At 52.2% G+C, this 12,819-nt stretch overlaps 1 protein-coding gene across 5 annotated transcripts in view; it reads right to left on the bottom strand.

Annotated features, from left to right (window-relative positions):
- OSR1 (odd-skipped related transcription factor 1) overlaps positions 1 to 12,819 on the bottom strand; it is a 272,236-nt gene that overhangs the window by 4,676 nt on the left and 254,741 nt on the right. For 2 of the 5 annotated variants that reach the window (XM_085019956.1, XM_085019957.1), the window contains exons 1-2: positions 2,230 to 2,510; positions 136 to 348 (exon numbers count right to left, since the gene is read on the bottom strand). The exons of 1 other annotated variant lie outside the window; for it this stretch is intronic. The gene's annotated coding sequence lies outside the window, so the exon portion shown is untranslated. Of the gene's footprint in view, positions 1 to 135; positions 349 to 1,364; positions 2,511 to 12,819 lie in introns of those variants that run through there. 2 more of the 5 variants (XM_085019959.1, XM_021087813.2) reach the window with 2 other exon arrangements.

Raw genomic sequence — 12,819 nt, 5'->3', positions numbered from 1 at the left:
GAGCGGGTGGGAGATCCCACCAACCTGGCCTACTAATAACCTGGCCTTTGCTTGCCCACCCTGAAGAGCAGAGAAGACTCTGGACTGGGTAAGGGGAGGGGGCGCTCGCAGCCAACACCGCTCTTGGGAGCCAACCTTTCCGGGCTATCCGCCCGATCTTGTTTCCCCCAACACTCCATTTATTTTCCTCGGCGGCGCAGCCAGTTTATTTTCTGCCGCATTCCGAGGCCAAGGCTCCCCCGGCTCTCGCCAACGACTTTCCTGGGGACGAAATTCGTTCGAAACGTGGCTCTCGCACTAGTAGTACCAAGAATGGGCCGAATGCACGATCCGGTTTCAGGCGGTCAGCTAAGAGAAAAACACAGTCTCACACTCGCCTCTCCCGCCGAGAGGAGAGGATGAGCAAACGCCCAGCCCCGCTGGCTCCCGTTGCCCTGACCCCAGAACCTCAGCGTGAAAGCTTTAGATCTTTAAACACGAAACACGTCTTCCCAGGCCCCAAGCCAGGCATCCCTTGGGCAAGGAGCTTGGACCTTGGGACCTGGGAAGTGCGAGAAAGGGTGCCGACTAAGCGCATCAAACGCCATTCTCGTTCCAAGCCCAGGTCCCCGCGCGGTGCAGACACTGTTTCCCTCGTGCGGTAGAGCGCCAGTACCGGGTCTGCTGCCAGCCCTATGCCGGGCATTAATGAAGTGTGCAGAGTCTATTAAAGCGGTTTATTCGGGGCTAATTGAGCGTGAGCGAGTTAACTGCTCGCATTAATGAGGACAGAGCGAGCTCCACGAGCTTGCGCCTGGAGAAGCCCAGCAGCAGCCCCAGAAAATCATCCTTAACATCGAATTCCCAACACGCGTGGTGGCAAGCGTCTGGGGCCCTGGCAGGAGTACTGACCAACACCAGATAGCTGTATTTAAATCGCTCAACGAACGAGATCGAACGAACCCTTCGCCTAGGCGGCCGCTGCATTGAAATGCCGGCTGTGTCCTTAGCGATCTGCTCCTCTATCTTAACTGAAATCGCAATTACTTCGAGGAGCCTCGGATAGAATATCTACCTACTGGTTGCCTTCCACCCGTCCCCCCTCTCCCCACGTCCTTGGCAGCCCCTCTCTTCTCTAGGAGGCCGTGAACCTGGGAGATTAACTAGCCTTGCACGTGGTTTCTGTTCCCAAGAGCCAGCGCGCAGCGCTTAGCCCGGCTGAAATTTACCAAATTGCGGCAACAAAGAGCCCTCGAAGCTGCTCTATACTCCAAGAACCTACCCCGCTACTGGCCAAGATGCTGAAAAAAGACTGGATGTGCGTTTTCATTCCTCTTATCAAAGAAATTTCGAGGGGAGAATTAGTTCAGCAGGCAGTGCCTCACCTCTTTCTCTCTCTCTCTCCTCCGGCTCCCACCTTCTCTCCGGAAGAGAGACAGTCCTAGGAGCAAACGAATCCTTCCTTTCCACGCCCGAAACTGAGGACACTCGCGGCTCCACATTGTTCCCGCTACCGCGACGTGCGGATCTCTAATTGGGAAAGTGTTCGCGCCCCCTACATGCTTCCCTGCACCCGGATAGTCGTGGGTTACGCTCCAGGCCTTGACCGCACAGGGCAACCATGGGATAGAGAACACCCCAAGTCAGATCGCCAGTGTGAGGCGGGGTCGTGCACACGGCTCTGCACTCCCAGTTCGGGCTGGCCTCGTACCTGTGCGCAACTCCGCAAAAGACAAATTCAAAAACTAAAGCGCGACCCAGCTGGGGCATGCACCTGTCCCTGGCGCGGACGGCTGCAGCCGTGGCCATCCATCCACTCTCGCCTCCTTCTTCGTCAGCTAAGGTAGATCAGGCTGAGCTAGGCGCGCGTCTCCGGAAAGTTTGTGTCGGCAGAAGTTGCTTAGGTTTCTTAGAGGGGGCCCACCAGCTGACTTCGAAAGTCCAGGGCACCTTGCTTGGGACACCGCCGCCAAGTCCGACCGTGCTGGGGGCAGTAGTGGAGGCCCGCCCCCTCATTCCCCCGGGGTCAGAAGCCGAGGACCCGGCACGGAAAGTCCCTGAGCCAGCACCCCCAACCACCCCGGGCTGCAGCTGCTCACTTTCACAAAAGTCTGCAGCTTTCGTTTGGCAAGAGAAGCTTCTTTCCCAGACGTGGAGAGAGAGGAGACACCCGCTGAGCGGTGACAGGAGACCCGGGAGTCCCGTCCGCCATCCCCTCTCCTAGCTGGGGCGCCCAGGGCTTGCAGTTACCTTATTCTGCAGCGTTCCGGGTGCCGAGCGCGTCTCTGGGGCTCCCGGTGCGGGGGACCCGGGAAGCCCGAGGCGCTGGATTCCACAGGCACCCCCGGGCTCTAGAGTCCTGATCCCTCTCCGGCTGCGGGGACTCCGAGCGCCCGACACGCGGGAGCGCTCAGCAGCCCCGGAGTCCTGTCCGCCCGGGGGATGGTGAACCTCTCTCGCGGCTCCTACGTTGGGTCTGAACCCGGAGCGGCCGAGAATGTGCTGGGGAGAGACTGAGCTCCGACTCACTCACCCCTTAGCACCGAGCCGCCTACTTATTTTAATCCACCACCCTCCCTCCTCCCCTCCCCCCTCCCCTTGCCTCAGGATTCCTCCCCTCCATCGCCCCCCCCGCCCCCATCCAGCCCTGCGCCTGCGCACTGAGAAACAAAGTTTTGCTGACCCGGGCAGCCGACTTTGGCAGCGGAGCTCGCTTGGCCCCGGCTTCCCGAGACCTGCGTCCCCTGCTCTTCAGTCCTGTGCGACCCCTCCTGCGTTGTGAGGCCCAGGAGGTCACCCCACGGGTGTTGGGGAAACAGCCTCTATCTAGCAGATGATGTCGGACAGATACCGCGCATTTCGCGGTCCCCCTTCTGCGCGTCTAGGACACAGCCTTTGCAAGGTCCGGGGAAGCCGGGGCGGTGCGCCGGGGTCCTCGCCCCTTAGCTTGGGCTCCTGCCTACTTTGGCCCCCGCAAAGTAGCCTCTTTTCCCAGAATCCTTTCTGGTATGGAGCAGCTCCTGGACATCCAAAGGTGCTCATCGTCAGGGAGGTAACCCAGACCCCAGTGCCTACGGCTGACCCCAAACTCTGGGTTCTGGAGGTCGCTAGAAAGATGAGAGATGGAGGGTGGGGGAAGGAAGTCAAGAAAGTTATTTTACTAGGACCTCCAAATCTTCTGGGATTCACACCCTCTACTCATGTATTTATTTGTTTTAGGAGGATGGATGGGGGTTTGGAGAGTGAGCGGCACAGGCACGCGGATTCAAGCTGCAGTTCTTCGGCTCTGGGACCTTTGAATCGCAGGGGCTAGTTCAGGTGGAGTTTGGGATCTAAGCTGGATCAGGGTTCTAGCTGTGAGAAATTTTGCCTTCACTGCTTATGCTTTAGGGAGAGTACTGGTACCCTCTTGGCTGCTTGGCTCTGAGAGCTGACCTTCAGCTGACCCTAGCCCAGATCCCTCTCTGTCACCTCCCTGGAAGCACTGGCCCTGGGTTAGGGAGGAGGGGCTGGTTTCCCTGGCTTGGGTGGGTCTAGATTCACACCACTGCACTGCTGGGGTTTGCCTAAGGCTGCTGTTGAATGACCCCTCTGAACCTTAGGGACTGGATCTTGACATCGGTGGGTGTCTAGCCTATTGGTAGTGTCTTTGGGGAGGAGCTGCCAATTTGTCCAGTTGTGATCTGCAAGTGTAAATGGACTTCTTAAACAGTCCTGGTTTCCTGACCTAGGGAAATGGTAGTGGAAATGCCCTCAAAAAGAAGAGTTGGAGGAGAGCCTGGTCTCAGCCCCAGGCCTTGAGAACAGAACCTGGCCTCCAGCCCCTAGGCAACTTTGGCTTAGGCTGGGAGGAGGAAAAAGAGATTTGCGCCAAGGGACTGCATTCACCCCCTGCCACAGGTTAGGGCTAAAGTAAGGGACCCCTATAAGTGTGCCTATGTGGCTGAAATCCTAGCAACCGCCAGCATGGGTTGACATCCTGGCCCTTGTGAGGCCCCTTGGGAACAGAAGGAACTGAGATCACTCTCTTCCCTGAGATTCCAAGGCAGCAAGTTCCAAGAGCATAGGAAGGCCTGGGGGCAAGTCTAGCAGGGCACTCCTGGATTGTATTGGCTTCTACCTTGGACCAGGGAGTCTGTGTGCACTAGTCTGAGGCTCCCCGAGGAGACAAAGCTTGGCAACTTTTATGACCAGCAGTGAAAGAATCCAAAGAGGCCTCCCCCAGTGAGGCATCTGGCTGTCCAAACCCCTTAGGAAATGTCCCTTAGGAGAAAAGGACATTCAGGCAGGATGGGGCCCTCTGGAGTGTCCAAACACCATCTCTTGCTCAGAATCCCACCCACTGCAACTGTACTTTCTCCATCTTTCCATTTGCCTTTTTCTTCTAAATCAGGACCCTTGGCAAACATGCTTCAAAGACTCCTCCTCCTCCAGGGAGAGAAGGACCCCAAAGAGCTCTTGGAAAGAGGTTTTAGGGACCCTAAAGAAAGGACCATGCAACTTGGTTATCTAATGCCTCTTTTGCCAGGTTATCTGGAAGAGTGATCCCCATTCAGGTCAAATCCTGTACCTTAGCAGCTGGGGGCCGAGACTGGGATGTAAGGCTGGAGCTGGCCTCTCTTGGCCCCGCCTCTCAGGCTTTGCCTCTCAGGCTGCCTTAGAGCCGGTCCACAAGCAGGACAATGGCACTGGCATTGCCCAGCCTTGGCTTCAGGTACATGCTTCAAGTACATTCCCGGACAATGAACAACCCCAGAAAACCAGGATAATGAAATTCGAGATTTGCTACTTGCTGCAGGGTCCTCCATCCCAATCCGCACTCCCAAGGGGATGACCCCCCCCCCAAAAAAAACCCTGGTCTCCGTCTCCAGTGGAGACCAACTAGAGCCTAGCTTCCTCTGGACCACGGGCCAGAAGAAACCCAGAAAGCCAAGAACCACTTGGGCCTCTGTGCCATGGAGTGATGGAGGATTCTCCTCCCCGCCTACTTAAGAGAAATTGATGGACTGAGTTGGGTCTAGGTCGCCTCGCTGCGCCCGGACTTCGGCTTGGATAGACTGGAGAGAGCAGGACTCCGGACATGTAAAGGCTACCAGGTTACTTTTCAGATTCCTTTAGAACTCAGAGGACATCACGGTTCAAATGCGGTGGACGTCCTCGGTATCCTGGACCCAACCACCCTATAGCCTAGCCGCGACACTCAAGAGAAGGTGAAGAAACTGCAGCCTGGACGCCCATCCCATTCCTGGGCTTCCCGCGCACTCCGCCCCCGCGGCTGAAGCCTCTTCTGGCTTTGAGCCTGAGGGCTCCAGCCCCGGGACCGGACCGGGGCAAACTCCGCCATGGCTCCTGACGACTGCCCCCTCCCGCCCTGCCGGGCGGAAGCTCGGAAGCCCGAGTCTGGGACCCAGCAGCCACGGGGAGGGGAGATGGCCCCGCGGTAGCGAACAGGCCTCCAGGGCCGGGTTACTGCCGGGATCCAGCAGGGAGCGATACCTGCGCCAGCCCGGGGCACCGAATCGTGGACCGCCCTGCGCCCAGTGCTGCAGTGAGCCCTGCCACCAGCTGCCTTTCCTGGGAAGGGGTGTGTGTGTGTGTGTTTGGGGGGCGGGATGACAGCCTCTACAGGTCTCCCGGTCCCAACCCAGCCCCTCTCCAAACTCCTGCTCACCGGGAAGGAAAGTGCCCCAGCCTGTGTTCGGAGTGAAAATAGAGCAGCTTCCAGAAAATTAACTAGAACATTGCCTATGTTGCTTAGGTGCGCGCGCGCGCGTCGGCGGCGGCGGGGTGGGGGGGGGGGGGAATTGGTGGTGGTTAAAAAATGAACCCCACCTCTCCTCACTTCCCAACCACACAAAAATGACTTTTTAAAAATGTAATTTACTTTCGAACCTTTGCTTCCAACGCAAGCTTTCCTGTAAAACTTTGTGGACAATTGGGGGGGGGGCGGTCTGTTCATTTAAACCCCCCCTTTAGGTATGTAGAGAGCTTTCAAATAACCGGGAGATTTAGGTATCCCTCTGTAATCATTTAGATGATGGATTGTAATAGCTCAGTAGTTCCTCTGGAACCATTACGATCAATCAGGTCAAAATCCAGCTTTGGGGGAACGTTTTTAAGCAAGGGAGGTAGGTAACAGGACATCCACACACACTTGTGCAGATAACAAGCTCTGATAAGGTACAAGCAACTCCAGGGTCTTTGGAGAATAGATCACAGGTGAACTGCAGAGCTGGTGTTCATTGTGACAGCGACAGGCAGGTTACAGTATCAAAACTGAAAGGGAAAGTGAACTGTTTTTCCAGGCAGTTCCCGTTTCCTAAGTTCCTTTTGAGCACATCAGTGTCTTATAACTATATGTCACCCTAATAAATAAAACAATTCATACGTGCATATGCCTATGCTTGGTTTATAAGAAGATGTATGAAGCACGAATATTCACATGGAATTGCATGGACTCTGGTAAAACGGAATGAAAATCGCGCTTTAAATTGTGAGGGTCAAATGTAAAATGTGTGGCGAAATTGTGGGGCGTTTTTACTTTTTTGTACAAATATGAGTTGCCAGAATTATCTTAGACGGATCTACATTCTAAGATTACTGAATTTTCTCTCTATCCGGAGGTGTAAATAAATGTATTAGAAACGACGCAGTGTCTCATCAAACTGCGGATGACGAAGAAAAGTTATTTTAACTGAATTGTGTACAGTTACAGTTACGAGGAAACCCTGCGGAGGACAGAATTCCCTTACTACACCCGCGGCGCTACATCTCTGACCCGCTACATAGGCGGCGGTCGGCGCTGGAGGAATGAGCGCTCACGGTAATTAATTTCCAGACACTGGAGGGTTATTATCTGCAGAGCGATTTCCGGCGAGGGAGCTCGAGCAAATCTGGCTGCGATATTTTTTCGAGATTTAAGGACACAATCCTAAAGAAAACGCGCCACCTGCTGGTGAGCAAGTGACATCTCCCGTTGACCCGAAAAATCTCAATCCAGTTGTCTCATTTAATCCAGAGTGGGTTTTTTTTTTTTTTTTGTACTTTACATCTTTTCTGAGTTACAAAATTCTCTCTACTCATTTAAACCTACACAAGTTCTTGTCCTTCCAAAGAACAAAAAACAAGGTCTCTGTTCCCCCACCCCACCCCGCTCCAGATTTGTGAGGGTTTTTATTTTGCTGTTTTTTTTTTCCTTTTTGGTTTTGTTTTGTTTTTAATAATCCGAAATCCTTGGTAACTATCTACCAGCATGAGTTTCTGGTCCTGGGAAAAATGATAAGCCAGGATCTACTGTAAGGCTTTTCTGCACACACTGAGCTGGGTTAGGGCTTCCTGCCAGGTAGCTCCGTTGAGGTTAGTTACGGAGGGTCTCACTCTCATGCCCACTCCCTTTCTCCCTCCCCGGCCCTGCAGTACCCAGGTCCCCTTGGAGGATTCTCATTCCAAAGGAACAGAGGGAACTCAAGGAATGGAGAGGAGGAGCCCGTGTCTAAATCCTGTGGATCAGATCCCCTGAAACAGCAATGCTGCCTCTTACCCTCACCTTCCTCCTAGGCCACTGGATTCCAGGTCCTTGGCTGTTCCCTTTCCTTCCTGGAATTCCCTACAGAATATTCTAGTCGGACCCTCTTTACTCCTTGGCATAGAACCTGCAACTTTTTAAAAACGTTCAAGAAAATTTTATCGAGATGTAATAGACATATAACCTTGCGTAAGTTTAACGAGTACCTATGACCACCGCAGCGCGAGCTCATGCACACGCTGTATAACTTCATGTGATTATCATTTCTTTTTGTGGTGAGAGCAATTAAATCTAGTTTCTTAGCAACTCTTTAGTTTATAATACAGTGTTTTTGACTATAATCACTACACTGTGCATCCAGAACTTACCTACTGGTTGTAAATTTGTACACTTACCATCACAACCCCACCCCCAGCCCAGGTGACCCCTATTCTACTGTTTTACAAGTTGGGCAAAGCTGCATCTTTGATGCTCTCTTCTGTCATCAAAGCCCCAGCTTTCGAGATAGACATGGAGACCACAGAGACTGGAAGAGAAAAGCCCTAAAAACGCTAACATGCTCTTTGGTCTGTTCTTCGCCAACAAAAGAAAGCAAGGAGGGGTGTAGGAGATCCTTGGGGGCTTAGCCCCATGCGGATCTCACAGGCCGCCAGCCACCTTCCTTACAACACTCCTTGCAGAAGCACTGGGAAGTTTAGAGCTGAAATTGCACAATTTCTGAAAAGGAAGAAAAGAGACCTTGAAATTTCTTTCGAAGAGAAAGAAATGCTCCAAGAGTCTGTTCCAAGACTTACAGCATTCCTTGGAGCAAAGGCTTGAGATCATGCGCAAAGAAAGCAAGCTGGGGACTGAGGGAAAGACAGGCTCCCTGCCCCTGCTCTAGACCATCAGAGGAAGGCTCTGCTCCCCGCCACCCATCATTCTCTGCTCCAGTAAGAGGTAGGGTTTTGAGGTTCCTCACCCTGAGCTTTCAATGAGAAGGGTCAAGGGAAGGGACCTGACTCAGACATTCCAAAGGACTACTAAGGCTACCAGTGCTCCCTAAGTGATGTGGAGCCCTGGGGGCCTCCCCTGATGACTAAGTGACTAGTGATGACAGCGAGTGGATGGAAGGGGCTTCTGCCTCTTTGGTGTTTAGGGCAGGGTCTTCCCGCATTCAGACTGTCACACTGAAGAAGTGCTAGGTCCCTCAAATGGTGGCCAGACTGGGAGTGAAGCCACCACCACCCCTGGGAACTTGGAAGGCACCCCGATGCAGCTCTAAGAAGTGGCCTCCACCCTCCAGGTGTGGTTGAAACAGAGGCTTTGAGGAGAAGGTATGATGGGCTTGAGCAATGGGAATTGAGGATGCTCCATAAGATTTGCCCCTTGGGCAAATCCAGAGTGACCTGCAAGCTAGGAGAGGGCCACTCCCTCTACTAGAAGAATGTTTCTCTGATTTCTATGAAGTTAGGCTCAGGACAGAGAAGGGGCAGTATTCCTGGATCTGAGCCACGCCACAGTGTAGCAGTGTGTCTGCCCAGAGCAAGAGCCATATTCCCTCTTGCAGCCACCAGCGAGGGCCAGGTGCCCTTCCTCCCTGGTCTCAGTGGGCACTCTGAATGTCAGCTCCCACCATAGCTCCCTTTATTCCCGCGTGACTCCAGGCAAATCCATTCACTGATCATACCTCCTGGGCCTTCCATGAGAACCTTTCCTTTGAAGAGAAAAGCATTCGCTGAAACACGTTGAGCATATCCAAAACACAAATAAGGGATGTATTTTACCGCATGATTTCTCTCTTCCAAATGACTAACGGTTGGGTCCTTTCAGAATATTTGGCTATTCATTTGCATATCACATGGCAACGATAAGGAGATGGAGAGAAAACTTAAAACTAGAGCATGAATATCAATGTATTCCAGATAAGGAATTTCTGGAATCAGGACTTGGTTTGCCAAAAATCCTGTAACAAACATTTCAGGAGATTTATCTTTAAAAAGGATAAGCCATGCATGGTCATGGGGCTTGTTCTTTCTTAATTTTCTAAGAAGAGAGCCAGGGGGAGCTGCAGAAGGCCACTGGGCCCATGTGAATGGAAAATGCTGAGTTCTCAATGCCCAAGGTCCTGCAGGGGCGGCAAAGTGCCTGAGAGACTGGAATCAACTCAGCAGGATGCTGCTCAGGGCATTTCAGGGTCAGTCCGCCGGGTACAGAGGCCACCCAATGAAGAAAGGGAGGACCAGGACTGGCCTTCTGCCTCTGCTTAACAGCTGGTCAGTCAGCTAATCCTTGCTGGAGTGATACCTGGCAGTTAATGGGCTAATGGTTTAAGAAAGTGCTTTTCTTCTTGGGAGCAGAAGTTCTGGGCCAGGGATCAAACCCACTCCACAGCAGCAACCTGAGCCACTGCAGTGACAACTCCACAGACTTAACCCGCCATGCCACAAGGGAATTCTAGAAAGTGCTTTTCAAAGTCCTGTGTCCCAGAGTCACTCTGAGAGGTTCTTTCCCAGTGCAGATCCCCAGACAAGTTTCTGATGCAGGAGGCCTGCAGGGGCCCCAAGAGTCTCGATGTTATAAAAGATCCGAAGGTGATTTGGATGCCAGTGGTCTTTCCAGCACATGCTCGGCGAGAACTGTGGGTTAAGTATGATTCTGCCTTCCTGCCCCCACCTCCCAAACCCCCTGGTATCTGAATTTTGCTAAGGATTCTAAGGAGAGAAAAGTTATCCAGAGTCAAAGAAAGGGCTCTTCCTTAAAGCAGTTTATTCACTTGAGTAGGTGTTTCTTTGTGTAAACCTCCTCCTTATCTTCTAAGAGAAGTGGGCTGGACCAGATAACTATCAAATGCCTTCTCTGTTTCAAAACTTTAGGACCCATGTTGTGCAGAGGGATGGTGAGTGATCTGGGGGCAGCGCCGGGGTTCCCTCCGCTCGCATCCTTTCGGAAGCTCCCGGGCTGCCAACATGTAGGATTTATGTAAGTGAGTGAGCCCTCCTGGCTCTTGAGAAAAATACTCCCCTCAGCCCACAGAGGAAAAAGTCATTTCCATGGGAGAGCTGCCCTGGGAATACAGAGGCTCAGGAGAGAACCAGCCAGCACAGCTGTCCTGGGAGGTTAGGTCACCCAGAGGCCACAGGGAAGGGGAGCTTCAGGCACGCTGGAATTAGCTTCTTGTTGGAGAAGGTCACATTTGGGATAAAGAGAGGGGAAGAGAGGAAAAGGTGTTTCTAACACCACCTGCTGGGCCATCTCCCCCCGCCCCCAATCCATAGTTCCTTATACAAGCGTTACTGGAAGCTTCAATGAGAAGGAAGGTGCGAAACAAGCTAAATCGCTTTTGTTTGCTCATGCACTCTGCACATTCCAGATTTTGTAATAGGTCTGATGGATGGTTATTCACACAGAAGCAGTCTAGACAGCTGAACAGAAACGCTAGATGGCTGATTATTCCCCTGCGTTACTTGGGTCATGACATTTGTTGCTAGCCAATAGAAATTTTTTTAAATGTTTTTCTTTTATTTTGACAGTACTTTGCAATTTTGTTTTGGTAAAAACATGTCTACTTACAGGTCTCTAAACAAACATGGCACTTTACATGTCTTATTCATTTCTAAAAGCAGCGTAACATGTTCGAGATGAGTCCTATCCGTTCTAGTCACCCATGAAGTCTAGATGAGGAAAGGTACATACCTCTTTAAAAGAGTTTATACTGATTTCTGTGAGTCAGGTGCACACAGGGCTCCTGGTGGGACAGGAAGAACCCGTGATTTCAATCACTAACGCCATCAGAGTGATTTCAAGAACTCGGTTGTGTGGCTCCACCAGGAGAAGGTGTCATTCTGGTTACCCCTGTTTTATTAAGAGACGGGAGGTCCTGGCCTCTCCATGGCTGGATAGAAGCTCATGAGTGTGGTCCTGGAAGTGGGCTGAAGCCTCAGCGGGCAGAGCCAGCCCAGGTCTTCCCAGGGTCCTTGTCCGCCCTGACTCTGGGGCCCCTGCCCCCCTGCGCGATGGGCTTGAACCCTGACAGCAAACCCCCGAGGTCTGACTGATGATTATTCTCACTTTCTGTCTCAGGCTTAGAGATATCCCATCACTTGTCTGGGAATCGCATAGTTAGATAGGCCTGCAGCCAGGACTTAAACCCAGGTGCCTTTGACTCGAAATCTCTAGGTCATAATGAAGGTACCCTCCCTTGACAGTAAAGTGTGGTCTGCTGGTGGCCTTGACCTCACCTGGGAACTTGTTAGAAATGCAGACACTCAAGCTCTGCCTCTGATCTACTGACTTGGAAGCTGCATTTTTAGCAAGACTCCACCCCCAGATGTTTGTGCTGCTCACCATTCTGATTCCCAGGCCCAGGCTGTAGCCTTGCTCAGGGTCTTAGCCCCAAACACAAGATTTGATCTCTGCTCCTAGAAGAGACCAGAAAAGCTGCCAGACGTACAAAATCAAATCAAGTCCTACAGACTAAAGCTTAGACAAACTGCATCACCCAACTATAGGGACCCACAAACCCTGCTTTGGCCCAAGAGTGAGCAGGGTGGGCTGGTCAACAACCTAGCTCTGGCCCTTCCACGTGGTCATTTTTGTCTCCTGGCTCCTGTGGTTAGACTGACCGAGCAGAGAATCCACCAAGAAGGGTGAGCAGAGCACAGCTTCTCCGTAAGAAATGGTAGCTTCAGAGCTTGCTTTAGGAGATGGGATAAGGGGTGTGGTGGGGCCTGATGGAATTTAAGGAGCAATGGAACCTGCCTCAGCTTCCCTCCTCTTAGTTGAAGAGGCATAGCAAGGGGCTCCTAGGATCTTCTCAGGTGCCTCTAGAACCTGCACAGTAAGGTACGTACGTATATATTCATCACGATATTTTGTGCATTAATAATGCATTGTTTCTGGGTCTTTTGGCATAGGAAATGTTGTTTTTGAATCCAAAGGCATCCATAGTTAGCGACTGCATGTTAAAATCATGCAAAGGGCTGACTTCTCACAAATCACAATATACACTCACTTGATTAACCCAATCTCTGCCAAATCAGTGCAGTGAGCATACCATCGTATCAACACTCTGCCCACAAAAAGGAACCCAGTTTTAGCAAGTAGGTTTCCTCTTCTCTTCAGCTCCCCTCTTTGAAACCAAATGCAGAGGATGCTGGAAGTTGAGGTGCAGTGGTGGGGCCAGCTGTGCTGGGAGCATCGCAGGACCGACCGCACTCCAACTTGACCTCAAGGCCATGTTGGCAGGTTGGTCTCTCTCGCCGTGTGTTGTCTTCTTCTCTGGGAGCTCAGGGCTCTCAGGCTGGCCCTGTTTGACTCTCTCTGTTCTTCTGAGG

The sequence above is a fragment of the Sus scrofa genome, chromosome 3 (genome assembly GCF_054392235.1).
Source record: "Sus scrofa isolate SSC_HxYL_T2T_F1_AM1 chromosome 3, Sscrofa_HxYL_maternal_Yorkshire_Landrace_v2.0, whole genome shotgun sequence".
NCBI classification, from domain to species: Eukaryota; Metazoa; Chordata; class Mammalia; order Artiodactyla; family Suidae; genus Sus; species Sus scrofa.
The sequence above is the reverse complement of the archived record's forward strand: the minus strand, read 5'-3'. Positions and strand labels throughout refer to the sequence as shown.